This window comes from Molothrus ater, chromosome Z (genome assembly GCF_012460135.2).
Source record: "Molothrus ater isolate BHLD 08-10-18 breed brown headed cowbird chromosome Z, BPBGC_Mater_1.1, whole genome shotgun sequence".
In the NCBI taxonomy this organism is placed as follows: domain Eukaryota; kingdom Metazoa; phylum Chordata; class Aves; order Passeriformes; family Icteridae; genus Molothrus; species Molothrus ater.
This window is the reverse complement of record NC_050511.2, coordinates 41,347,589-41,375,275: the sequence shown is the minus strand read 5'-3', so window position 1 is coordinate 41,375,275 and position 27,687 is coordinate 41,347,589. Positions and strand designations below refer to the sequence as shown.

Sequence of the window (27,687 nt, the reverse complement as noted above, 5' to 3'; positions counted from 1 at the left end):
AATCACCTCCTCCATGTAGCACTTGACTGGACATTATTACACTACTAGATTTTGCAACTTCCTTTTTAAGAGAGCAAACCCCATTGCCTTTAAAATCCTGCATATAGTGTTTTCAGCTTTGCAAAGTGTATGTGATAAATTATTTCAAAGCCCTGTCAGATGCAAAGTGCTATATGCTGAAGAGTCAGAGAAGAAGCAATCCATTTTTCTGCTCCAAGCTTAATTTAATTTAATTTAATTTAATTTAATTTAATTTAATTTAATAATAAAAACTTCTTTACACATACTACTAGCAAGGCCATCTTTACAAGTATTCATGTTATTCCATCCTACTCAATAATTGTAGTGTTTACTCTGAACTGAAGTCAAGCTACTTGTTAGTGGTTTGGTCTTTCTCATGTGATATCTCATTATGAAATCAGTCCAGAGGACAGTGGATGAGCAATAGCGTTTTCCTATGTAGTGTTCCAGCACTGGAGAATTTCTTGATATTGCCCCTGATGAAATGTTAGTCATGTTACTTCATTTTAGCTAACAAAGTACAGAAAACTTTCTATACTTCTACAGTGATAAAAACCGAAATCTGTTAGAAAAGAGCTCCACAGTGGTCTTTAAGATTTTGAGAGATGCCAGGACAGTTACAGCAACCTCACAAGCAAGTGTTGCTTCACTACCCTTTCTGGAATGGGCATAAGGAACAGGATTCCTTTCTCACCATGCCTCTGTGACTACATCTGTTGTAATTTGGAGCAGTTTAATTGATTGAATCTGATTTCTTTTGTTCAGTGCATCTCTTGGTGATACAATTTTATTTATATATTATTTGTGATTATTATACCATTACATTCTCTATATAAAGCCTGCTTATTTTAACTCTGTATATTAAATATTTTTAATATACCTGTCAGATTTCATTCCTTTGAGAAAGGAACAGTGTTTCCCATCTGAATAAGCAAGTAGAAGAGGTTTAAAAAGTGCTTTCAGCTGAGCAACAGTGAGCACTTCCCACGATGCACCTTTACCCTGTGCCAGGTGATGCTCCTAGCTGAGCTACAGTGCAGTTCACTCTGCCTGCCACAGCAGCCTTCATTTTATTTTGTGTTTGTGCAGCACAGACTGTGAGAAGTTAATGCACCATTCCAAGGTTCACAGATGCTATGGTAAAGCTAATTGGTTACCCGCAGCAGCTGTCACCATAATTAAAAGAAGGAATTTCTTTTTAATATTTTTTGTCCAAGTTTGTTTGATCCCCTACAAGTGTCCTCTGAAAACATATAATTTATAAAATTTTCCCCAACTCTTTCACTCAACTCAGAGTGCCTGCTGCCTTGGCTGATAACAAGTCATTGCTCCTGACCTGCAGCAATCTGCAATGTGCAGGAAGTGAGTAAAGCTTGCTAAGAACTGCTTTTCATCCTCCTGTCTGCTAATCCTACCTGATAAGATCTGCTGTCTCTGAGCACATGCTGCACCATAGTTTCCAGCCTGAGGAAAAATTTATGGGTTGTGTAGTCATAAATTTTATGTAGCCATATATGCAGGGAGAAGCTTGTTATAGGCACATTTTGAAGAGTTCTGTGCACACACAGAACCATTAGCACAAAATCTTGTTTTATAAATGTCATAAGAGGAACATGCAGTGGCAGTACCTTTGAGTGCTTGAAGGCTATGTTGCAAATATGAGTCAACTACAGTGCTCTACTGAATTGCTACTCTGATATTTGTCACACATTCAGTATCAACCTATATATATGGATATGAAATTTTAATTGGGGTCAAAAGTGTTTGGGTTTCTTTTTTGAAAGGCATTAGAACTAACTATATAATGCCTTTATAATGCCTTATTATAACTAACTATAATCAAGAGCCCAGATCTGATCTGGTATTTTTTTTTACAAAACATTCATTTTCACGGTGCTGAAATTCAACAATTGCTCCCACTGAGAGGTATCTTTTCAGCAAGTATGTCTCTGCCAGCTATGACATGAATTATCATACCCTCTGAAAAATTTAAATTTTGGACCATTCAAATGGGGTAAACATACAGTAGCTCAAAACTTTTTCAGTGTTCACCAGGCCTTTCCAAGACGTCACAACCTGTTAAAATTTCATACAAGATTGCCAGGACATAGATCTAATCTAGACTGGAAATATCCTAAAGTACCCAAAAGGAAAGGTAAAATAATGGCCAAGAATGATGGGGGAAAGAGGGAGCAGCAGAGTAAAATAATGCACATTACTCACAGCCTTGACTTTATCAACGTTCCTGTAAGGGCACTAACTTCTAAACAATTTGAAAAATGCATGGAAGTGCTAAGCATTTCAGGTCCATGCAAACCTGTATTTTTAAGCTTCTCATTGCACATATGTTAAAAACAAAAGTTCCAGAAATCTTCAAGATTTTAAAGGTCTGAAGAAAACACCACATATTGCTAGATTCATGCGAAAAATAGTGAGAGGTAACAACATCTGTGCCTGGAATTGCTACCAGAGCAGGCAACTCCAGGGTATCTTTCATATGCCATCAAAGCAGCAAAATACAACTGCATGGGATATGTCTCTTAAACAGTGAGGTAGACACATTCCTAGCAATATTAATATCAATGAAACATATTTTTGCAAATCTACACAAAAATATTTTAGACGCCTTTCCAATACTGGCAAAACTTCTGCCAAATTTGACCAGTGAATAAAGCAAATATGTCTGAATCTGGCTTTGTAAGAAGATAATGTGATACAATATCCAGCCCAGAAAAGCTAAATGGCTTACTGAGATCACTGTAAATTCCCATTTTGCTGCCCTCAGAACCTTTCACACCACTCTCAGCTGCTACTAACCCTCTGAGCCACCATCCTACTACCGCTTCATTGCATTTGTTTAAATTGCTGAGAAGCTTGACACAGTTCTTGTCTCAAACTTTGAAAATGCCTAAGCAGCCATATGCAAATGAACACGAGGAAAATTTAAACTATTCAAGGAGTTTGAGCCCCATGTGAAATCCCACCAAAGGAAATTGCTACTTAATCACCACTGTAGTTCTTCACACTACTTTCACAAATATTTTCATATTCTAAATCAGCAGGGGTTTAATTTATTTCTTTAGTTCACTTTATACTCACATATACATATACATATACATATACATGTACATATACATATACATATATGTATATTGATATTCCCTATATTTGGATATTCTCCATACATAATGTGTGTACAAAATTTTGGTATTCCATACTTGATATTCCCTATATTTGGATATTCTCCATATTAGCTTCTTTCTACATACTAAACAGACCCATCACGTTGACCTGGAGGAACAAATCTCCTTTGTTTTACTCTGCTCTGCTTTTGCATCATTGTACACTGAGCCTAGAAATAAAATGGTAGGCCAGTATTACCACAAGGGCTGATGGACATTTAACAAAACAGTGATGTTCACAGTCAGGCTTAAATTAAGAAGTCAAACTCATCATCAGTTATTTCTGTGTGAAAAGTCAGGTCACTATGACTCCTTTTTTATCTTCTTATGTATTAGCAGGAATTAACCACATTAAGAATATTAACAAATCTTGAGGTCCAGGAGCTCCTTACCAGCTTTTCCAACAGAGGTTGGAGACAATTTAAGGAGAAGCTATTTACAACATAAAATAAATTGAAAGTTCCCTTGCAGGCAATACATGAAAGATCGTGCTTCAACTTCACATTGTTTGCAGATCACGTTGGCTTGAGAGATTGTTCATTCACTAGGGCTACAGCATATTTCATGTAAAAGCATGTACTGCTGTTATCACAGCATTTCCTAGAGCTGAGGTGAGGGCTTCAATTATGGCACTGATATCACAGTTGGCTCAAGATGCTAATGCGTGCCCCTGTGAGATAACTGTGCACTTGCAGGGTACACTTTAGGTGTGCAGCAGACTCTTAATTAAGCTCTCTGCCCAGCTGCTCACCAACATGAGAAGAAAGTTCACTTCAGACCATGGGAACATTTTGTTTTGTCCATGCTGGGACTGCCTTTTGGAGTGTAGGTTCTGCCAGCCTTCACTCAGCAGTCACAGTCATCAGGGAACATTAACCTTTTGCAGACTGTAAACACAAATGCTGTACACATGCCTTCCAAAGTATTCATTTGGCTTACAGGCTGGAAAATGCCATTATATTTAAATCATTGGCACTGATCTCATACAATCTAGGTATATACTGTAAATTTGGTTTAATTCTTCTCCTGATTGATTTGTGCCTTTTACCTTTATGATACCAGCACATTCTTGAATATGAAATACCACTTTTTGGGGTAATCAGTCCAGTACACAAAAGCTTACAAAGAAGTAAAAACAGAATCTTGAGAAATGGAGAGTGATTTTAAAGGCAGATTTATATGTTAATATTTGTCTTAGATTTATTTTGAAATTATTTTTCCACATTATTATTTGATTAGCCTGAAACATTTTATGAAGGCACAGAACATAATAGTTCTACCTAAGCAAGAACCAATAATAACATAGGATGTGACAATTATAATAATTGAAAAAGAACTGAAGCATTTTCCTCCTGGCTAAGAACACAGAGGAAAGGTAGCTGGGAACATGCTGGACTTAAAATCTGGGTTATAATCATAAATGAGGTCAAGTAATGAGTTAAAGAAGCTTGGACCTTTGGATACAAATGACTTTAAATACAATAAAAGTTTCTTTCAAGTTCCAGATTCTCTACTATTTTAAAATATCATGCTTTAGCTCTCTGTGGTAAAGAATCTGAAATGTGAGAGCAGAAACTCAAGTGAATATCTGGACAAATATCATGATCTCTATAGTAATCTTCTTCTAAAATAGGGATGCAGGAAACAAACTTGTGGGAGCATCATTAAATGTCCAGGTGGTAACACACAGTCAGATGGAATATGCTCTGTTATTTTTAATTTTTGCTAGTAAGATTACAGAGCTCAGAGTAGTCTGGTGGCATTTAACAGCATGCCCTGAAAAATGCACCTATTGAAATGTTGCTGTCTCTTTTAAAAATATCTCTGGTGCCTGCAAAACCAAACATTAAATTGGAATATGCTATCTGCATCCCTGAGAACAATAGAAGGCTTGATTTGTATGAAGCAAGACTGAGCAAAGTAATTATAAGGAAATAGAACTTTCAAGACCCTCAAAGTATAATGAACCTTTTCATGGTGAAGGAGGACAAGATCAGAAAGGTAAACAGAGAATGCTGCCTTATGTAATTTTATTAATTCCATTATATTAAAAGATAGGAAGTTTCAAAATACAAAGTTTGTCTGGGAAGTCCTTATAAAAAGCTGTAATATATATAAGAAATTGAATGAAAACTTTGTCCCATGAGATTTGCAGTCAACTTTCTCAATAAAATTAATCTATAGTATCAACAGATATATTCTCTGATCAGTATCAGAACGCCTGACCCAAGCTCTTGATATTCAAGGTCTTGCAAACTCATTCCACCAGGACAACTGGATGATACATTTGATATGGTTGCAGTCTTATTTATTTTAAAAGAAGCTAGACAATGTAAAATTTTTTCAGAGCACTAGAAATTCAAAAATAGACAGTAGTTTCCTTGTCCAGAGGACAAGTGTTCTTTGAGAGTCTCGAGTGTTTTTCTGTCTGGTATCACACCCAAAGCTTTCAGCTTTTACTCACTGCCTTTTCTTTCTGTGTGCACTTTTGTTGTGTCTCTTTTGACTGTGCCTGAGTCTCTCAAGCATAACCAAACACACACAGACATGTACGCCTGACTGCACGTAAGATTCCTCTAATGGTTCCAAATGTATCTGTTCATACCCAAAACCTTGCAGGGGTCCAGATTACTTCCTTCCCCAGCCTCCTCACAATCTGCATGCAGATCAATCTGACCCTGAGATTAGAGCATATTGCTAATGACATCAGAATTGTGGGTTTGATCTCTGTATGGACCACTCACTTCATATGGACCTGATGATCCTTGTGAGTCCCTTTCAGTTTAGAATATTCTGTGATCTGCAAAGTCCAACTGCTGGCCCTGCATGGGACATCCCAGGAATGTGCTTGAGAGCATTGTGCATGTACTTACTGAACTCTGTCAGGCTGATGCTGTGACCACTTCCCTAGAGAGCCTGTTCCAGTGCCCAATCACCCGCTGGGGAAAGAACCTTTTTCTAATATCCAACCCAAAGCTCTCCTGACTTGGCTTCATGCCATTCCCTCAAGTCCTGTCACTGGTCACCAGAGAAAAGAGATCAGTGCTTGCCCCTCTGCTTCCCATTGTGATGAAGTTGTAGACTGCAACTCCTTTTTCCAGGCTAAAGAAGTCAAGTGATCTCAGCTGCTCCTCATAAGGCTTCCTCTCTACATCCTTTACCATCTTCAATTGCTGCAGTCTTTTATTTCAGAAAGTAGCTTGGTTTTCCTTTCACCTAAGTTCAGAACCAGAATAAGCTCTATGATGTGCCATGGAGATGTGTGAGAAATGGGGTGGGATGGAGTATGAGAAGGTAAGACAGGTGTATCTATGCAAGGTATGCTACAGTGCAGCAAGGAGGGGATGGAGACAGCCCTGTCCTGCTTGACACATCAGCTGGGCTTATTTTGCAGTCAACAGAGATGCATACCTTTGTACCTATGTACCTTTGTCACAGGTAGGTGACAAAGGTACGTAGTGCAGGCACACACATTCATCTAAGTTTTCTTCTACTCATTATTTATGAATTACACTGTCCCCTGGAAAAAAGTTCTGCTGCCTGTTTTGCTGTTTTATATGTAAAGTGTGTTTATCATAAAGCAGTCTCATTTGCGGCTTAAGACTTATTGTGGCACCTCTGCTTCCTCTTGCTGTTCCATACACTATTGGGGTGTATGTGTGTGTCCATACACTTGTGCCTGCTGTCTTGGTGCAATCAGGTGGTAGAAGCTGTTAGACACAAGCTAAGAGCAGTTTCCAGAGAGCTGCCATAGCAAATACCTATTGGAAATCAAAAAGGCTCCTAGACAGCTTTTTTATAGGCTTTGAGTTATTCTTATTTTGAACATCATTAAGACCCTTGCCTGATCAATAATGTAACTCCAAATCCAGACAAGTTCCTGAGTGTAATTGCATAGTTCTACAGGATTGCTTTCTATTAACAAAACTTTGTTACAGCAACTAATTTCATTGAAGCAGCACTTTATACCCAGGTATATTGCACTCTTAATGCTACTGAATGTCAGTTAAGCTTCACCTTCCTTATAAATCTATGTATTTCTTCTCAAAACATTTAACAGAAAAAAAAGATGAGGTATTATTTGGCTTGTCTAACAAAGCAACACAAGTTCTGTAACCTGAGCAACAATAACACTACCTGAAACATGTCAAGTGAAGAATCAAAATCAGCTTTCTTTGAAGAAAAATAAAATTGTTACTTGCATATAACTTGTAACTTTAGTTTATTACTATTCTCATTCCATGATACTGCCTTTGTTCTGTGAATACAGTACAAAATGGTTAGGAAAACCAAAAGAAAAAAACCTTAACACTGACAGATTTCCTAAGAAGGTCAAGGAAAATAGCATGTAGTCCCTCCACTGAATACTCCTTATTCCCATGCATGTTGCACATCTTCTTCAGGATAGGACAGGAGGGATGCTGAATTGCTGCAAAACCCCTGTCATCTCTGCAGCTGCCTTCCCATTGCTCCCAGCCCTGACCACACTGCTGCAACTGCCAGGGTACCACACAATGTGTGTTACACAGCTCACTGCTCTCTGTGCATAAAACATCCTAGTCAAGAAGTAGGCTGGCAAGCAAATGGATGCCAAGACTGATTTCTGACACCTTCATACTGTTTCTGACATGTCTGTGATGTTCATACTTCTATTTAGCATTAAAGGAGGTTAAAGCTGGGCAGCAGCACAGTCCTCACAAAACAAAGCGCTGGCCACATTTAGCCATGAGAAAAATAAGCTGCATCTTGTGGGTCATTACTTTTCTTCTTAAAACAGCTGTAGCCTATCAGTGCAATCTTCCTTCACCTGTTATGAATTCTTCAGATTCATTATTTTACCTTATAGTGTGTCAGTATCCACTGAGCTATGTGTCCTGAGATCACAAACCATTGCACTCATAAAAAGCTATTTTAATGTTTATTTCTACCTTCAGGAGTAGGAAATTTTCACATCACTACCCATGAGTCACTAGTGATCAGACTATTTTAACACCTACCCAAAACATTACCTCCCTTGAGTTTATTCTTTCCTCCTGCTGCTCTTGCTAGCACTGATTGAACTTACTGTACTAATGTTTGTTAGTAGAGGTTTTTTCCAACCCCATCAAACTATCCTAGTCAATAGAGAATACATCTTCTGCAAATCCTAGGAAGAACTAGTTGGTGACAAAAAATAAGATGCAGTACAAAGAGGATTAAGTCAGTGAGGTGAGGCATGGATAACAGAGAGGACTCTTTCACAGCCCTCCTGCTTTCTCTTTTCAAATTGAATGATAAATCTTAGAGTACATAGAGCACACACGTTATTCAACACCCTGGAAGGTGATTATCTACTGGTAGAGGTATTGCATTGAGGTCTGTGAGGGCAACATGCCATCATTCATCTGGAGGATGAATACCATTTGCTAGCAAAAGATATCAGCCCTGTTCTTAAAAGGACCACCTGCCAAGGAACCAGCAATACTTACTGAACACAGTGCATCCACCAATGCCTCAGAGAAAAGCAAACTCACAGAGGACAGAGCTGCTTGGTTTCTCTTGGTATTCATATAAAGAACAGGACCATGACACTCTCAGCAAGTGTCCGTGCACCTGTGTTGCAAATGCCATGTAGGACCTTGCTGTGTTGTAGGACGAGTGGCCAGTGACATCACTTTGCTTCTCATTTAGGAAGAAATTCTTCACTGTGAGGGGGATGAATCACTGGAACAGATTGTGCCAAGAAGTAGTGGATGTCCCATCCCTGAAAGAGTCCAAGACCAGGTTGAATGGGGCTTTGTCTAACCTGGTCTCGTGGAAGGTGCCCTTGCCAGTGGAATTGAAATGGGGTGATCTTTAGGTCCCTTCCAGACAATTCTATGATTCTGTGATTCCTCTCTGGAATAAATCAACTGGTTTGGGTTTTTTTTTTTTCTGGTATGGATTCCACACAGTTCTCTGAAATGTTACCAGGGCAGTCACCAGCTTTAGTGGACATTTTGTATTTAACAATGAAAAAGTACCAGGAAAGCAGTGAAGGAAGACAACCAAGTCGGTGTACCATACAGTAAGGACCATTAATAAACACAGACCTGAATACAACTGTGGTTTTGAATACATGAATTTAAGGTAGTTTTAGCTGTAGCCAATTTATAAATATGAGGAAGCAGAATACTGCTGAAGCAGTGTCCTTTAATCATCCCAGGAGAATGGGATGGAATCCCATGCAGGTATCATATCTGAGCTACATGTAGTTTTGTTAATGCACATGGTGCATTCCCCTTCTCCCTCTGTGGATATCTTTCTTGAGAGACAAATACAGCTTACTGGCCATTAAGAATAATTGAGTTTTCCTGCAAGATAAAGGCAATAGTGTGGGTTCAAGTTTGTTAGTTGTTTGATGCCAGGACTTACATAATGCTTATTTTTCAATATGTTTACCAGAACTCCATCTACTAGTGGATAACATGGGATCAGTAAAAATGAGACAGAACCTTCCATGATCAAATGAAGTCAAAATAAAGCCTCAGAATCTTGGTTTTTATCAGGCATTACCTATCCACTGCTGCATCCACAAATAACTATGAAGTAATTCCTATAATTTAAGTGTCTGAGTACTTTGTCTGCAGGGACAATCACATACTTAAATGTCTTGTGCTTGTCAAACTTCTGCAATTCCTGCTACCCACATTTACAGCTGAAAAAAAAGAGACCATTGTTTAAAATTTGCTCCTTAAAGTATATGTCCTCAATAGAAGATAACATCTGTTCATTGCATGTGCCACTGTCAGACAAACATGGAGCTTACAGACAGATCTGTACCAATTTCTGCAGATTGAGGCAGAATATGAACCCTTGAAATATTCGCCTACTTCTGCAATTACTTTTTTTCTTTCTTTCACTATTAAAAACAGTTTTAGCTACAGACTGTCTACATCTGATTTGAAGAGGATCTGAAGGAATCAGACTCATTTTTTTCTGAAGGACAAGACAGACTTTTGCTACTCAGCATTTGCTCAGAGTTTGCTGAAGCTGTGATACTGTTCGGTGAGTATTTCTATTTTCTCCTTCTAAATAAATATTATTTGGTCAAACAGCTTGCAAAATGTGTTTGAATTGAACAATGGCTAAGCAAAAGCATGGGATCCCAACTCAGTGATTTTCTTGAATCCTTTCCGAATCAGGCTATTCATATTTTTGCTCTGAATTTTCTTGGCCATCCTCATTCCAGATCCTTTTCTTCAATTAAACACTAGGTAACTAGAAGAGAAATTGGAGTGAAGCAGAAGATGACCAGCAGCATGTGCCCAGAAATGGGGAAAGCTAGTGTCCAGAAAAGCAGCAACCCTGAGTACTGTCTTGAGAAGTACCCCAAGAGATGACAGAACTCTCACGGGGGCCCAAGGATGCAGCTAATGCTGGTGGAAATGCAGCTAATGCTGATGGATAAGTGAGCAACAGCTGCAAGAGGAAAGAAAATCACCAAGTTCTGCAAAACACACTGTATATCAACTGAACTTAAATTTCAAATAAAAGTGCCCACACCATGATGTATTCATATGGCCACCCAGTTCTCCAAGGGCTTGTATGGAGAAGCCTGCCAGTAGTAGCCCCAGGAGCTCCCACAATTCAATATCAGATATTGATATTGAATCCAGATGTTGCTAAGGTGTTCTAAGGGATTACGCACCCAATGGTACCTACTACATGGCCTGCACAGCAACTTTTGGTATCAGCAAAGTAAAGACAAGGCCATTGGAGATTCAAGAATTCTGGCAGATGCACTATTTGATGTATAATTTGAAAACTACTCTAATTATAATTAATTACATTAATTAACAGAGTGAAAGAGTAATGAGCCCAGAGAGATAGAGGTGAGAACACAACTATCTGCTACAGGTTTCGTTTATTTTATTTACAGGTTTCTGTGTAATGCAAAATAAATAGAGGAGAAAAATGGGGTCATTTTTCCCACCTGTGACCTGTGGAGATTGGTTTACTAAATCCTGTGTGATCAGATGAAAATGTTCATTTTATACATGGGACATAGAAATATTTCCAGTTAATGTCAGGATGAACACGTCTTGGAATTTATACTAGGTTTTGCAGGAGACTAGACATACAATATTGGTGCAACAAAACCTAGAATGTAATCTATTTCAAATTATTTGAGGGTGGAAGTTTTAATTAATTTTGAATTTGGTGTGAATATCATACGATGAAATAAAACACAATCTGAAAAATAACTTTTAGGAAAACAATGAGTAATTAGAAGCAGCTGTGGGAATTTCAGAGCCAGATAGTGAAATGGTTTCCATGTACTTCTGAGAGCTGAAAAAGGAGACGAAACAAGAAATCTGTCGGTTCTAAACATGTCAGATAAGTAACAGAAGCAGAAATAGTCAGTTTATCAACATGTCACAAACAGATGTGATTGCAGAGAATACCATCAAATGGGGTTTCCCAATCCAGTTCTCTGTTGTGTTGGGTGACCCAGGCATCACCTGCAAACTACAGTGGGATCTCATTGGGTGGTATAGTCCCTGGTTGCAAGCTAAGCCAGCACACCAGGAGGGAAAAAAGTCCTACATCCCAACCTAAGCAGTGAAATTAATACCATGCAGTGCAGATTTGCTAGCTGGCAGGTGACATACAGAGCCAAAGAGCACAAACCTTTTTGCCATCTGCAGACAAACCTGATTTTGGGCTGCCCATAATAGTCCCTGCCTACCCCAGATTGCACAGGGACATGCCCTTGGGCCTCCCAGCTCACCCCTGCAGGTCCTGCTGAGAGACTTTGCACGAGATTTTGGCAATGCTCAGAGTCAAAGAGTTGAGATGCCAGGGACAGAGGTTAAATGTGACCACATGCCTGTAGCACACTAAACCTGTCCCACTCAGCTGCTCAGGGACAGAGAGCTATAGCTCCATCACCCTGTCCCTGAGCAAAGCTGACTTGTTCAGGCTCTGAACAGAAAGCTGAACTGGCCTTTGTGGGTTTTCAGGCTGTGGGGGGCTACCAGAGAACTGGATGTGTGCTTGGGTACACACCCACCCTCTTTTTACAGTCCCCTAAAATGGAAACCAGATGTAACCGGGGGGAAAAAAATCAAGCTGAAGTGGAAAGATTGAAGGGAATGGGAGACTCAAACTTTATTTTTATTGCTAATATATGCACCTTCAGTCCTGAAAGACACACATTGCACCTTTTTTCTGAATTAAGAGAGGCAGGTGAAAGCATTCAGACCTGCTAGTGGAACACTGAATCTTACAGTTCAACTGTAAGATGCAGTTGAACTGTGTGAACTGATGCTGTAAGAACACTGAATGCAGCACCCAGTAACATCAGTAGGAGGGAGATGTGATTTCCTCCTTCAGGATAGTAGATACATGACTGTTGGGGTTTAGCAAGATACATCCTCAAACAAAACTGTGCGCAAGACTAAGAGGCAGTGAGACAGAAGGGTAAAAAAAGGCTGTGGGTAAAGACTCTGAAAGTGCCTGGGAGGATGACTGGTAGACACAAACAGGAATTCTATTTTCAAGAGAAAATGCCATTTTGAGAAAATCAAAAACATTCATAAACATCAACCAAAGAGGGAGAGAAGGCCTCTTGGAACCTGGGGAAATGGAGCTTTACAGTCCAGCTCATGGGAGAAATTAGGACACAAGACACGTGAACAGCAACTGCTCAGAGAAAAGAAATCTCTTAGGAAGTGTAGTTTAATTTTTGAAATTACTGAAAATGTGTTGTTACACTTTCAACAGATGTAAGTGAAGCATATTAATTATGAATCACTCATTCAGAACTTTTTGCTCCACAGTAACATTTTTTTTCCACTTTTTCATAGAATCATAGAACCATCTGGGTTGAAATGGACCTTAAAAGTCATCTATTTCCAATTCCCCTGCTGAGGTTAGGGACACTTTTCACTGGACCAGGTGAAAGGTGACTTGTCACTCAGGACACCATCCAATCTGACCTTGAACGCCTCCAGGGATGGGCCATCCGCAGCTTCTCTGGGCAAGCTGTTCCAGCACCGCCCTCACAGAAAAGAACTTTTTCCTAATACCTAATTGAAAGCTACCCTACTTCAACTTAAGGCCTTTCCCCTTATCTTGTCACTGTATCCTCTGTAAAAAGGATAATAAAGTTCCTCTCTATGTTTCTTTAGGCTCCCTTCAGAAATTGGAAGGCCACAATTACATCACCCCAACTTCTTTCTTCCAGGCTGAACAATCCCAGCTCTCTCAGTCTTTCCTCACAGGAGAGATGTTCCATCCCTCCAGTCACCTTGATGGCCTCCTCTGTACTCACTCCAGCAGTTCCATGTCCTCCCTGTGCTGGGACCCCAGAGCTGGATGCAGGGTTCCAGGTGGGCTCTCACCAGAGCAGAGCAGAGGGCAGAATCCCCTCCCTCCCTTGCTGCCCACGCTGCTCTGGATGCAGCCCAGGACACGTTTGGCTCTCTGGGCTGGGAGTGCCCATGGCTGGGTCATGCGCAGCCTCTCACCCACCAGCACCCCCAAGTCCTTCTCCCCAGGGCTGCTCTCCATCTGTTCATTCCCAGCCTGTGCTGATAGCAGGTTTTGCCCCAAATCAGATGCAGCACCTTGCACTTAGTGTTCTTAAACTTAATGAGATTCACTGAGTCTTCTTCATGAGATTCACTTAGGCCCACCTCTCAAGCCTTTCCAGGTCCTTCTGGATGGCATCCCATCTTTCAGGTGTGACTGCACACTCATGTGCAGCTGCAGATTTGCTGAGGATGCACTTGATCCCCTTTTTTTTGTATGGAAATTCAATCCTGCTTCATACAAGACAGAAATTTTAATTTTGACTATGCTTTATGCAGGCTTTATGTCCCAGTTTGTTAACAATGCCCTTAGAGGGGAGCCTAGTAGTATGACTTATATGGGTATTCCAGCAGAAAGGAAAGAGTAGCACTAAGAGTGGACTAAGGATTTAAGCGTTGGAATGCAGGGGTATAGCAGGGCTCCCTTATCCAGGAAGAGTGCCCTCTTAAAGAAATATTTAGATTTTGGCATTATTGTTAGGCATTTTTTCAATGAGACTTGAGCTACTAAACATTTATCTTTGGTTAAGTGGGAGAGGAAAGCTGGCAGCTGCATGCCAGGCAGCACAGTGGGAGAAAGGGCCACAGTCCTCCCACACCCTGGGATACTCCCTGTCTCAAGGCTGCTGTCATAAGAAGCACTGTGGAGTTAAATGTTTTGCAAGATGAACAGCTGGAGGAGAAGTAGGAGGAGTACTTGGGATAGATAGGTATCTACGCATCATTTAGGGCTGTAGTTACGGCAGGGAATTTTATGAGAGCAAGATGAATAAGAACTTGCAAGCAGGCATTGTTATGCTGAAAGGGGAAAGTAACATACATGTTCCTAATACATATGTTTACACCTGTTTGAAGCAGGTTTACAAACAGTGGTAATTCTTACATTATTCTTTTAGAGTCTGGCCTAAATACAGGCTGCCTGAACTTTGCATGGCATGGAAGTCCTATGACTCCCTGCCTGAGCTGAATCCCGGCAGCCATATGTACCAATCTGACCCTGAAATATCCGGCCCTGAAAGGGATCTTTGTAGGATGCCTGTGCATTATATACCACTGACTCTTGAGATTTAGTTATGTAACTTGCTGTTTCCTTATATGTAGTGTGTTTGAGAGCTCCACAAACCCAAGTGACTAAAAATGTCAGGCGATAATGTACCCTTTCAAAGAAAGGTATGCAACCCTGCCACTCCTGAAGCTACACAGCACAACACTAATTAGCCTTTATATTATAATTTAGTTTCATATGTCCTTCCCCAGCTGGGTAAGTGAATCTCAAACTAGAATTTTCAAGAAAAAACACAGGGATTTCATCAGTACTTTTATGAAGTACCTGGATCACTGATATTACAAACTGTGAAAAACAACACCTCGCATGATGTGTGACTGAATACCTTCTCCAGTAATCATTCAGATTAATTTCTTGATCGATGTCCTGCATTTCACTTAGCCTCTTGAATGAGCAAGTCACATAGCTTCCTTCTTTTCTCCTGGAAGACCATCCATATCTAAGAGTGATAAGGAGGGGGGTGGATATGAAGGGGAAAAGATTACAGAACAGTTTGTTGCTGCTGCAAGATTGCTTGTCTTCTAACTTCAGCATTTTTTTTTTCCTGTACAAAAGAGAACAAAGGCAAAAGCACCTATTGTCAGGTGTTCCAGAGAGAGCCAGTAAGTGGTCAGGAATGAAAGACAGTCAGGGGAACAGACAGTGGCAGAAAACATACTGAGTAGTATAGAAATACTTAGACACATGCAGAGTGTCTTCTACAGAAATGTAACTAAATTGGTAATCAATGAAGCTTTTATAATGCATGGTCTTAAAATAGGGCCCTGGGTCAAACACAGGCATTGAGGTCCTGCCGAGCAAGTAGGAATTTTTCCCCTTTTATGAGACTTGGAAAAACAACAGCAGTCTCAGTGGTACTGATCTCTCAACACTGCTGGTAAAGCATTCCCCTGCTTCAGTCTGGCCATGAATGCATAATTGCCCAGTCAGCCCAATGTCATCACTTCCCACATCTTACAGCTTTGTCATAAAAAAGTCTAGATCTTTGTTCTCTGCCAACCAACACAACTGCAGGAAAAAAAGGAAGATTATTTCTACTACAATATTTAGAAACACGTGTTTCCTCTTGTTTAACTTTCAGCATATGCCAGCATAATTACATAAGGCTGCATCAGCTGTGTAATGTGACATGAAGTTGCATAAGACAGAATGCCTCATGCAGTGTGCTGCATCATCCAGGAAATATGAAGAACTTCAGTCAGGAAAACAAGTAATTCTCAAGCAGAACATTTAATCCAACACAGCCTATGCATAATTTTCAATAATACTGTCATTCCCTCTTCACGTGGGTCATTCCAGCAAAATAATAACTACTATAACCAGTAGCTTTTTCCCCAGTCATGATCTGGGCTTCAGTCTGTTGTTCAAACTGAGTAATTCTCCTGATTCACAGGGCAACATCTCCAAATCTAATATTATATTGGACTAGTGGATCTCAGCAGAATGGTAGTAGCAAGTGTTATTTTGTTATGCCACATACATACTTATCCCAAATGCTCTTTCATTTTTAAGTCCAGGGCCATATATCACCATGGTATGAATGAGTGGTCCACTCAGCTTTTTTTGAATTCTGGGACTTTGTGCCCTTCCTCATATTTAATGCAGGGACAGGATTTTATTTTATATTGCAATACTGCAAAAGTTAATAATTCCATGCTATGTGTTTTTGCTAGAACTCAACAAATTACATTTCCCAAACCTACAGAAAAAGGATGCAGGTACATTTTGGCATGAGAAGTTGATTGTCAGGCCCATGACTATTTTTCCCCCTATTGAACTAGATACTCAAAACAAACTCCAGAACTAAAATGATACTGACCATCTTTACTATTTATCACTTACTTTCCTTCTGTAAAATCTAACAAGTTCCAGCAATGAATGTATAACATTTCATCAAGTTTTCTATTCAAAAGCAGCAGAGAAACTTCTGTTCCTTTTCATGTAGCAAAGACCATAGCTGACACACCCAGTCCTGATTTATTTCTTTTCCCAAGGAGAATATAATTCTTCTACTTGCCAAGTGGGAATATTTTCTTTTGCACCATGCCAGAAATTGATAGAAAACTTCTTCCATATGAAAATGTCTTTCTCCTCTCTCTGCCATTTCTCAAGTTGAACAGCCACATAATTTCAAATCTCCTCATTAAGCAGCACTCTCCCTACAAAGCATGCAATTATTTGGAAACCATTTTACAAGCTGAAAATTTCATTTTGTGCAACCCTTGTAGTTTGCTTCATCAGTGTGTTGCCTTTGTTTTCTACTTAAAAAGCAAGTTCTTTCAGTCTACAAAGTTGTTTTATTTAGTGTCTGCACATTGCTTGACACTGAAGAGTTCAGTTTGCAGAAATCTGTATGGCACAGGCATAGAGATGGGCAAGTCTGATAGTGGCTGGTCCTGCATCTTGTCATGGCAGCTTTCATTAACAGCTTGTGTGATGCAGTCCTACTCAGTGTTTGTCACGGTTTCCAAAAAAAAATGAGCACAGGAGGAATGTAAGCTTTTTCAAAGACAGGACCAGAGCTCAAAATGATCCCAAGAAACAGGTGAGGTCATTCGAAATCAATATGAAAAAACTCAGCAAAGAGAACTGCAAGGGCCTGCAGTTAAAGAAATGAAATGCACAAGCTTGAAACGTGTAGTAAATGGTGGTCATTAGTATAATGATAAAGGATCTGGAGTTATGGAGGTTTGAAATTAAATGTGATATTTTTAAATACTACATTTCTTATTTTTCTACTACAAGTAGCCATCTCAGCTCATGTCTTAGAATCATGTAACTGTTGGTAATCATCTGGTATGGGTATCCAATGTCACAACTACCAGGAGAAAAATAGGCTTAAGTTAGAGCATGGGAGAGTAGAAAAAGGGTATTTAAATATGGTAGTGAAGCTCAAAGATTCCTATAGTGAATAGTGTTCTTTGAAAAAGTTAATCACCTGTCAGGTTACACATCAACTTGCATGATCCCTGGAGAGTTTTTTTCTAGCCTTGCACTTTTATGTTTCAGATTTGAGTCCTCCAGCTAGGGAAATTTATTTGTGTGAGCTGCAATTTGAAGGGCATGCCTTGGCAAAACCAGTGGTTCACAAGTGAGCCTAAGAGACTGTGGTGCAGAACTCTGTGGCTTCTGTCTTTATTTAGCATGCAAGGGAATTTCATTTTCCCCTATTTGGAAACTGAGGTCTCTCCAGTTATTACAGTGTGATCCTCTACTTCCTGCATATTAATAGGACCTGGCCTAAGAAGAAAGGAGAGCATTACTAAAAATGAAAGTGATCCATTAGGAAATCAAGACTTAAAAGTAACTGAACAAGATCCTGTAATATCAGCTGTGATAGCAGCTCTCAGTGGCTTCACTAGCACAAAGCATGACCTTGGTTCATGCTTCTGCCTGGCAACACTGTTCACGAAATGCAAGGTGCTTCACCCATTCCTCTGAGCCATTCATTCCTGAACAATTACCGTGTTGTAGGAACACATACAGGAGCAGCTAGCAAGGAGTAGCTGCCACACTCTGAACTCTGACAAGGAATCACAGCTCTGACACAGAATTTAAAATATTGATTTTTAATTCTAGACTTTTTCCTTATCATTTGAACAGCATTCTCATGAATGAAACACAATTCTTTGAAACAATTTTTTGAAACAATTTGACTGTCAAATTCTTTCCTCTTGTCCTACCTTACACACACAATTTATTTTTCTTCTTCTATGGAAACCTAGCATTTCTTGGAGCAGAATATTTATTTCTAAAAGGAAGTGTTGTAGCCTAGTTGTGGTGCAAATCCATGCGGTTCATTCTGAGGCATATAATGCTGCATCCCTGTCCTCACCAGTATGTTGCATACAGGTTTTGCTTTCAGAGAAAGTTTGTAGGAGAGCCCTTGGCAGTATGGCCTGGATACTGGATGTCCCCAGGCTCTTCCCATGGGCACACTGAGCCATCAGAGCACTTAGAGGCAGGGCAGTCTCTTCCCACTGCCCACCACTCACCATGGAATGCTCACTCTCTCTGCCTTGAGGACCCTCCTTGGTTACAGCACCAACTGCAATGCTTTACAGGGGTATGAGGGATGACATATTCTGGAAGCACTCATGCCACCAGGAATAAAAGGGCAACATGGATCTAACTCACAGACATGACTTATCTCTGATACCTGTGAACCACTTGACCAATCTCTCTTTAGACAGACTCTTCATTGTTTAAGGCCTAAATAAAGAGTCATAAATTTTTTTGTCAATGACAGGCTTCTGTCTGTTTCAGAAATTATCAGATAGACCTCGACATATATGTAATAATAATAAGATAGCAGTGAACTCCTCCCTCCTCTGAGCAGCACAATGTAGTTACACAGCACGGCAGCATACCACAGGGACACAGCTCTGAGCATACTCATTAGAATTTCAGTATCCCACAGAAGAAGAAGGGAAGGACAAATGCAAGGGGAAATTAATTCCAACAAGTAAAAGCTAAAATATATAGTTCATTACTTTTGGAAAAGTTCTGGCCATTACACTATTCCACACTGGTATGGCAGTGGACATTTCCTGATACTCTTTTTTCTTCAGACTCCTCTGAAAAGGTATCACTGTTTATGATGGCTGGGAGGAGGAAACTACAAGTAGATAGTTGGGCATATTGGGCACAATGGACCAGGCACAAACCTAAGGGTGTGGACATGTTCCTAGTATTCAAGGAGATGTAGGATAATACAGACAACAGATAATTTGGGTGAGAAAATATTCACTGCAAAAAAAGGAACATAAACACTCAATGCTTCCCATTTCTTCATGAATTGAAGCATGATGTGACAAAAATGTCATATGATGTTGCTGACCAGTTATCTCTTGAATTTCCAAGAAGAGAGTAATGTTTTCAGGAAACTGTAATTAATCAGAGGGAGAAGAAAAGGGGCATAAAAGAGCAATCTAATTGAGAACCAGAGCTCTCTGTTATCCATTAATAATTACAGGAAGTTCTGATTCACCTCTTAGCTTCTTAATGTGAACTGACTACTTGAAAATATGAACCTATGTTGTGCTCTGTTCAGACTTCTTCTAAAAACCTGGTGGAAACTGCATTATATTTCAACACTGACAAATGGTTTCTGATAAAGGATGAAGCAGTTGCTTTCCCTCTAATCTTGTAGCGATGGATCACTTGTAGATAATGCATACCCACCAACTTTTTGCACCAGGTCCATTTTTGAAGAAAGATGAATTCACAGGTGTTCCATGTTTGCAAAACAAATACAAAAAGAAAAAGAAAAATGAGTTTATTAAAAAAGTTACTAACATTTTAGAACACATAAGTATTTCACCCCTTCTACCATAGATTTAAGCCATCACTATGGCAAGATGGAAAAACATAAAGTTAATCTGCAACTGGTAAAGATATTAAAGGAAAGAATCCTTTACTTTCCAGTGCTGCATGCAGCACTGCCTCTGCTTTTAAAATAATCTGTAAAATTCTCTACCTTGCAGCAAAGGAAAATAAGTTAACTGATTCTTGTCCACTGTGTCCACTGTTACCACAATCTGCTCTTTTTTTGGTTGTTTTTTTTGTTTGGTTTGGGGTTTTTTTTGCCATGAAAAGGCAGCACAAACATTAGTTACTGTGAGTAAGTGAAGCAATTGTATCCAGAAACATTGCTCTTTTTAGCACTACCCTTTCAGTTTTAACTCAGAATAGGGCTATGACCTGTTTTCTCCATGGACCCACCCAACTTGCCACCTGATTGAGTCTGCAAGAGAGCTGAATCCATGGGAAAAACATCCCACAGAATACAATTCTGTCCAAAGGACCAGGTGGCCTGGCTTGTTGTAACAATGTTCCTACTCTTCCTTACTAAATACTCTCTCATCCTATGCCAAAACAGTGCGGGTCTGAAAGCCCCAATTCTCTTTTTGAGGGGCTTGTGCAACTTGCAGCTGAAGATTTTAGTCTTTATGGGTTTGAAGTGCTGCTCAAGACTAAGCCAGTCTTGTGGCCTGTGCCAGAGTTGTGTATAATAAATTAGATGTAGGTTGTTTTTGCTTCTGCTACTGATCTTTTAGGTCTTTGCACAGCATCATAGTTTAATAATAAAAAGCTAGACCACAGGATAATCAGCTGGTTCTATTATTAGGGCTGAAGAAATGGGTATGTGCTTCATGGAGGCTTGATGCAGGAACATCCAGGCTGTGTTTTGTTCAGAGTCAAACCTCCTCTTTAGATCATTTACTTTCTTCAGAAAGATAAGTCCCCTGCTGATTGTTCTTCCTGGGCTAAAATCAACTTTTCTGAACTGTTTCCATGTGAGGGAGGCTTTCCACTTGTCCCACAGTAGATATTCTCCAGAGCAACTTTCCTCATCAGACTTTTATCTCCCAAATCACATTCAAGTATCATTTCCACAGCTGGTTTCTTTGTTTTTTTACTAGAAGAAAGAGATCAGAAAGCGGCACCTCATATCAGTAAATGCTTATAAACAATCTCAGCGTGGAGAGTTGGAGCTATTACATGATGTACTGGTAACAACATGTTCATTAACTTAGAAAGATTAAGCTGTTTTCCTGACTCCTAAGGGCAGTCCTGGGGAGTGGTAGAGCCCATGACAACAGAGAAACAAAATAGCTGAAGGGGAACTTGGGCTGGCTGATGTTATTCAGGAGAAAACTGAGAAAATCACCATGTAGTGATCATTTTCCATTGTAAAACTTTTCTTAAGGGGCAGAGAGCTATAGACTCCACAATTTACCTGACCTTATAAATTAATTAAATTAATATTGGTCCTGTTCAAGTGGAAAGAAACATAGTAATCAAAGGGAAAGATATGTATGGAAAGAACAGAAAATCTGTAGACTCATGATATCTTTGATCACAGGACCCATGTTTTTTGTTTTCCGAGTTCAGGGGTTTGGGAAGAAAGGTTTTAAGTTGAAGCAAACAAACTTATTTTGGGGATAAGCTTACAACATAACATTTCTAGATAGATGGTACAAAGTAAGGAAATCTCAAATTTGCTAAAAACTTTCCCCATCTGGAAACCACTGTACCCTGCACAGAAATGAGCACATTTACAAAGGCACAAACATAAACTATTTTATTATTACTACTTGAAATTAATAATTATACATATTTTCCAAGGACTTTGAACTTAAGTTGTCATGTGATTCAACTAATACATATTAATAAATGCCATAGTTACTAAACTGTTGTTACCTATACAGACATTAAAGATGGTGTAAAGATTGTGCTGAAGGTATGAGGAAGGCAGTGAATGGCCACATCAAGAATATTTAATCTCAGCACTCAACCTAGTCCAAATATACTAGCGTAACATTTTTTGGTTTTATGCAACCCATAGATTTAATCCCTAAACATCCTTAAGTTTTGGCACTGTCATTGGCGTCATTGGTTCATGGAGCTTGTCAGAGCACTTAATTAATGTGAGGTCAATACACATTTCAGGCACATCAATTTTTCCTGGAAAAGTACTTGTGTCAGAGATGTTGAAACTCGTAAAGATGAGCAACTGCCTGCTACCATGGAGATGCATAAGATTTCCAACTTGCTATTTCCTGCATTATCTAGGGAAAACTGTAAAACATCATTTGTTCTGGAGTTTGTGTATTTGCAAATTAACTTTACTCCTGAATTCAGTCTTACCTTAGGAACAGTATGACATTATTTCTGTTCATCATGTGCTAATACAATATATCCTTCCTGAAATGTTTCTGTTGGTAATGAAATATAAAGCACTGAAGAGCCTCTCACTACAAGGATGCATTTATATTATATATATAATTCTTTTCATGGAAATGCAATTGTTATTGGTCCTTTCAGTAGAAAGCCTAGCATGTTATTTGGTTAGAGAAACAAACATTTTAACTCACTGAGTTTCACAGAATTGCAATTCAAAAAAGCATTATTCAGTAATGGTAAATTTTACCCTTATACTTCTTTTATTTGTCTAACTTTAAATCCTGTGCTGCAACTAGGAAACTGAAAAATAACAAAATGATAGGAGATGATCAAATAAAGAAACAATGCTTAAAATACAACTTGACCGTACCACTTTAATTTAGTGTAGAGGGAAAAAAAACCCACACCGTAGAAAAGATCAAATTATTATTAAAATATCCAGAGAAGGCAAATCTCACTGATCCCTGCAAATGGAAAGAAATCTCACTGGTGGTTATCACTGCACATATCTTTCCAGCATGACACCAAGCAGTGGGAGAGCTGCTGGGGATTCACCAAATCCCCAGCAAAATTCAAATTCACTGAGATATCACCATGGGGAAGGCCTGTTCCCTCTGGAGGGAGCACGCACACGCCAGTGCTCTCAAAGCAGCACCAGTCACCACCCTTCCCTAACAAGTCCTGGTTTCAATCATCATCTGCAGGCAGGCTGGGAGGTGCAAAGCAACCCCAGAGCAGCCTTTGCTCTGAGACAAACCTGGGCTGCATTCTTCTGCTGCTTTTTAGTGTTATTTCTAGTAATGAAACCAATAAAAAATGGTGTAGCCAGCAATATCTATATTTCACCAACAAGGCCTGTATTTTACTAGGAAATTTCAGCTACTCAGCGCTATTCTGGAAATGCTAAAAAGATATCAACAGAGCAAAAATAGCAAGCAAGGTAGAGTTTAAAACTAATTAAGACAAGAAAACCAAAGAAGAAGCCCTTGATGTCCAGCTGCAGTACTAGTGGGGGAAGCTAAAATCACAGAGAGTTATAAGCCAGCACTGAAGGAAATTGCATTAAGCATTTGACAAATTTCCACCACATGTAGCAAACCTAATGACAAGCAGAAATCAAAGCAAATGCAGTGTTAGAATAAAAGTGAGAATTTTCTTTCCAAATACTTCTTGGAGATTCAGTTGCAGGGACTGGAGTCTTGCCAGAGTGTTGGGCAGGAAACCAGGTGTCTCATAAAACCACTTCCTCCAAAAGTCCTGGAGAGCAGCCAGTAAGCCTCTGTTATCAGTGAGGAGAGAGAAATCTTGCTCATTCACACCAGCGTCTTAAAAAAAAGTGTTAAGGATATTTAGACTGTGTGTGTGTGATAAGTACACAGGTACTCCTGCGCATACCCAGCAGAGACCATCCTGGATGAGTAAATAAAAGGAGGTACAAAGAGCTCCTTTTCCCTGTTTTTATGTTTTTGTGCTTTGAGATACTTCACAAATCAGGAAGCTGTGGACGTTGTTGTAGTTTTAAGTACTTAGTCACCAGGCCCTGGTCTTCAAAGCTTGCTCATCCTGATCCGTCAATATTTATTTTCTCAACTCTTGTTAATGACAGCCTATAGTTAGAGACCTTGGAAATGGAAGGCATATTTGAAGTTGTTATAGGAAAACAGCAAGGAACAGTCTGTATTTAAATAGAAGTACTAACACGTCTTCCTTTATATCCTGTCCGATGGCCCAAGTGACATTACACATTACATTAAATATTCTTCTTTTTTTTTTTCAGCAGAGTGTTGCAATAGCTATGTCCCAAAAGGTCTGTACAGCTTTGGCAAAACTGACATGGCACATGGCAATGTGGGTGCACACTTAGCATTTCTGGGTTAAGAATTTTATATTGTGCACAACTTGGAACATGCTGGAAAAGAGCAAGACTCACTCATCACCCAAAAAGTGACATCGAACTTTTAAGTGCAAAGAGACTTTGCATTAATGACAAAACAAAATAAATTCACCTGTAGATGGATACAATAGTTCCTGGGTCTGTGGTTTTCTAAAGGGAAAGACAAAGTCAGGTCTTCAGAAGAGCCTGAGAACTCACACTCACTCATAAAACAAAAGGTAGTCTTCAGATGTTACCTTTAACACAAAATTCTTTAATGCTGAAAGTCCTGTAAAATACCTGAAATGCCTCTGTGTCCTGGAGCTCCCTGGCTCACTAGACAATGGTATGTTTTCATTTGCTTTAGCTAAAAAGAGGTTATGACCAGAGACTGTGTTAAAGGTTGGATTAATTTCTACCTCTTTTATTTCATCCCTCAAACTCCAGATTACAGAGATATCTCAAAATAATTTCCTTCACAAATGTAGCTTTTTGTCTTAATTTTTTGTAAACTCATGTATTACAGATTTATCTCATTTTACTATATGTGTTTTCTCACTTCCTAGAACTTTCAGTCTAACAAGCAACTTGGATCCACAAGCTGTTTAAAAATCTTGTAGTCTGCTTGGAAGAGAGGCTTCCAAGCATTTTACAGGGAGGTTTAGGTAGACTGGGCTGAAGCTGTGCAAAATCACCCATCTCAGCATAGATATTACCTTTATGTTACCTGGCCATATTCATTTCATAAATTATGATTTGACTGACTCTTGACTCACCAAGCCACATCACTGTGTGGTCTCTGCTCAACAGTCTCTGCATTTTGGGGCAGAGTGCTCTACAAAGCATCAGCCTTTCCCAGTTCAATTAGCTCCTAAGGAAAGGCTTAATAAAATTAACACTGCAGACTCCAGCTTTCTCAGAGCTCTCAGAAAAGGTGTTCTGTAATAACCAGAAGAGGTTGAGATAAGAGGCAATTGCATGCATTGCTCTCACTAACTGGTACAAAGGGATCATGAAACAAGTCTTTCTGCACTTCGTGTGTCTCTGCTGCCATGAGCTAACTTCCACTGCTCTGCTCTGGCACGTGACACTCCCAGAAATGCTCCCTCATCCAGCAGGACAAGGACAGCCATGTAACACTCACTGAGTAACTTGGATGAAACAAAAAGGTGAGCCTTTGTCATGCCAGGCACAATATTTCAAAGTATTCACAGCCACAAGGGTGTTGGGAGGAGCTCCACAACCTACATAATAAACTGCTGGTAGAACAAGCAGACCCCCTTCCCAGGCTATTCCTGGGTGCCCATGTGTACTTTTGGTGCAGGAAGAGCTCAGGAGATTTCTCTAGGTAAGAAAATATCCAGCAAAAGATGCAATCCCTCTGCAATACCTGTGATTTCAGCATTTTCATGATTCAGACCCTAAATGTTTGTGTGTCACATACTTAGAGGAGTCCAGACTCAGAATGATGTTTTAGAACAAACATCTGTGTGTCTAGACTACTTCTTGGGTATTTTTCAATACTCTGCAGACAGCACACTCACGTCCTGCAATTACAGGGCCGTATTTGCACACCAGTGTGTACCTGGCTCTCATCTCGATTGGAGGGAGAATCTGAGTTTCTCGCACCACAAACTCATCGATCCCTGGAATAATCTTTCATGTTTTCTTTTTATCAAAGCTTTCAGAATGAAACAAAGTTTTGCACAAACTCATTAACTTGAGTTAAGAAGACAGAATGTTTCTTTCAATCAGAACATAATATAAAATTTGACTGAAAGTTAGCAAGAGAAAAGTGGGTCTCCACAATACCTAATACCTTCTCCTTTGGCAATAGGCAGATGCAGTAGTATACATGCCTTTATGCAAGCTCCTATACTGCTTTAGAAGATCCTAAATCACTTGGTTTTTTACTTTGAAACCTAACAGAATGAGCAGCTATCCCTGCAAAAGTAGTATGAAAGGACCAAATACTGAGTTTTGGTCCAGGTCTTCAGTTCAGCAGTAGCAATGGATGACTAGGTTAATGTCATCATGGATTATTTCTTTTAAATGTATGTGTTCCCTGCATGAGCAACATCTCCTTCTTAATTCTGAAAAATTAAAAATTTGTAATTTTCATCTCTCATAAAATTGTAGAGGACTGAATGTTTTCATTTGGCAAGAAATATTAAGACCTTAGGCAAGTGAATTATGTCACCAGCTTGAAGGTAATGCCCTTCTTGTGAACCATGCCACAGCATTAAAAAATTGGTTATTCTCAAAGGCAAGTAAGGAAAAACCTAGGAGAGGTATTTGCAGTCACTGCAAATACAACATTTTGTACATGTAGAAGTGCAGTCAAGCATTTTTATCACTATTTACTTGAGTTATTGAGACCCTTCAAAAAAGTATCATCTAAACACAACTAAGAAAAATTTACAATTAATTAAAACATTTCTCTTTTTCATAGCTCATACAGCTTTTCTCAAACTTCATTTGCAATACATCTGTTCCCATTAATAGATGCAGAAAGCCTATAAATAGCACTGTTAAAATACTTAAATAACACATCCTTGTTGTTCTTGTTTTGCATACCTAACTGAAAAAGCAGCAACACCCAGGAAATAAATTGGTTAAAAAATTATTAAGCCAAGGAAATGTTTGCAGGCATTGACCATTGAGTCTGCAGTATCTCTTCAGGAGCTCCTATTCACTCACCAGACAGCAATATCCTATTCTCAAAACCTTTGTGGCCAAGCATTACCATCAAGAACTATCACACTTACTGGAAACTTAAGGGAAAATTTTCATTAGCAAGTGCAAATAATAGAAGCTAAAATAATTTTTTTCAGCTGTTTTATATATGGAAGGGAAATTAAATATATTTTTAATGTGAAATTTACAGAAGCCTCACAGAAGAATAAAAGAGCATATTGCAAGTGAAGGAAATGTGATATAGCTGAAAAGACAATAAAAACTAGTCATGTAGCAGAAGTTGCTTTCCCCCTGAACAGTGGTGGTGAGAAGGTATCTTGTACTTTGACAGAGAAGGGAGTTCCATATGGAAATGTGCACCAGTGTACAGCAGATTCTTTTTGGCAGACCCACACCAGTCCCTCCTTGGCATACTCAGGGTATCCCTCCTCAATCCCTAGTATGTCTACTCAGGCACAAAGCAAAACAGTCAACTACAAATTTGAGTTCTTCAACCCGAATGAAAAAAGGCCATTAAAATTATCTTGTCAGTATGCATGTTGTCAGTTCTGCCCCTCAGCTGTCATACCCTTGACACCTCTTTGACAGACAAAAATATCTGAT

General features: G+C 39.3%; 1 long non-coding RNA gene across 1 annotated transcript in view; it reads left to right on the top strand.

The window, feature by feature from the left end:
• Positions 1-27,687, top strand: part of LOC118699429 (uncharacterized) — a 49,826-nt gene that overhangs the window by 15,679 nt on the left and 6,460 nt on the right. Inside the window, exon 3 of the long non-coding RNA XR_004982075.1 lies at positions 10,097-10,229. This is a non-coding gene — a long non-coding RNA (uncharacterized LOC118699429). The remainder of the gene's footprint in view (positions 1-10,096; positions 10,230-27,687) is intronic.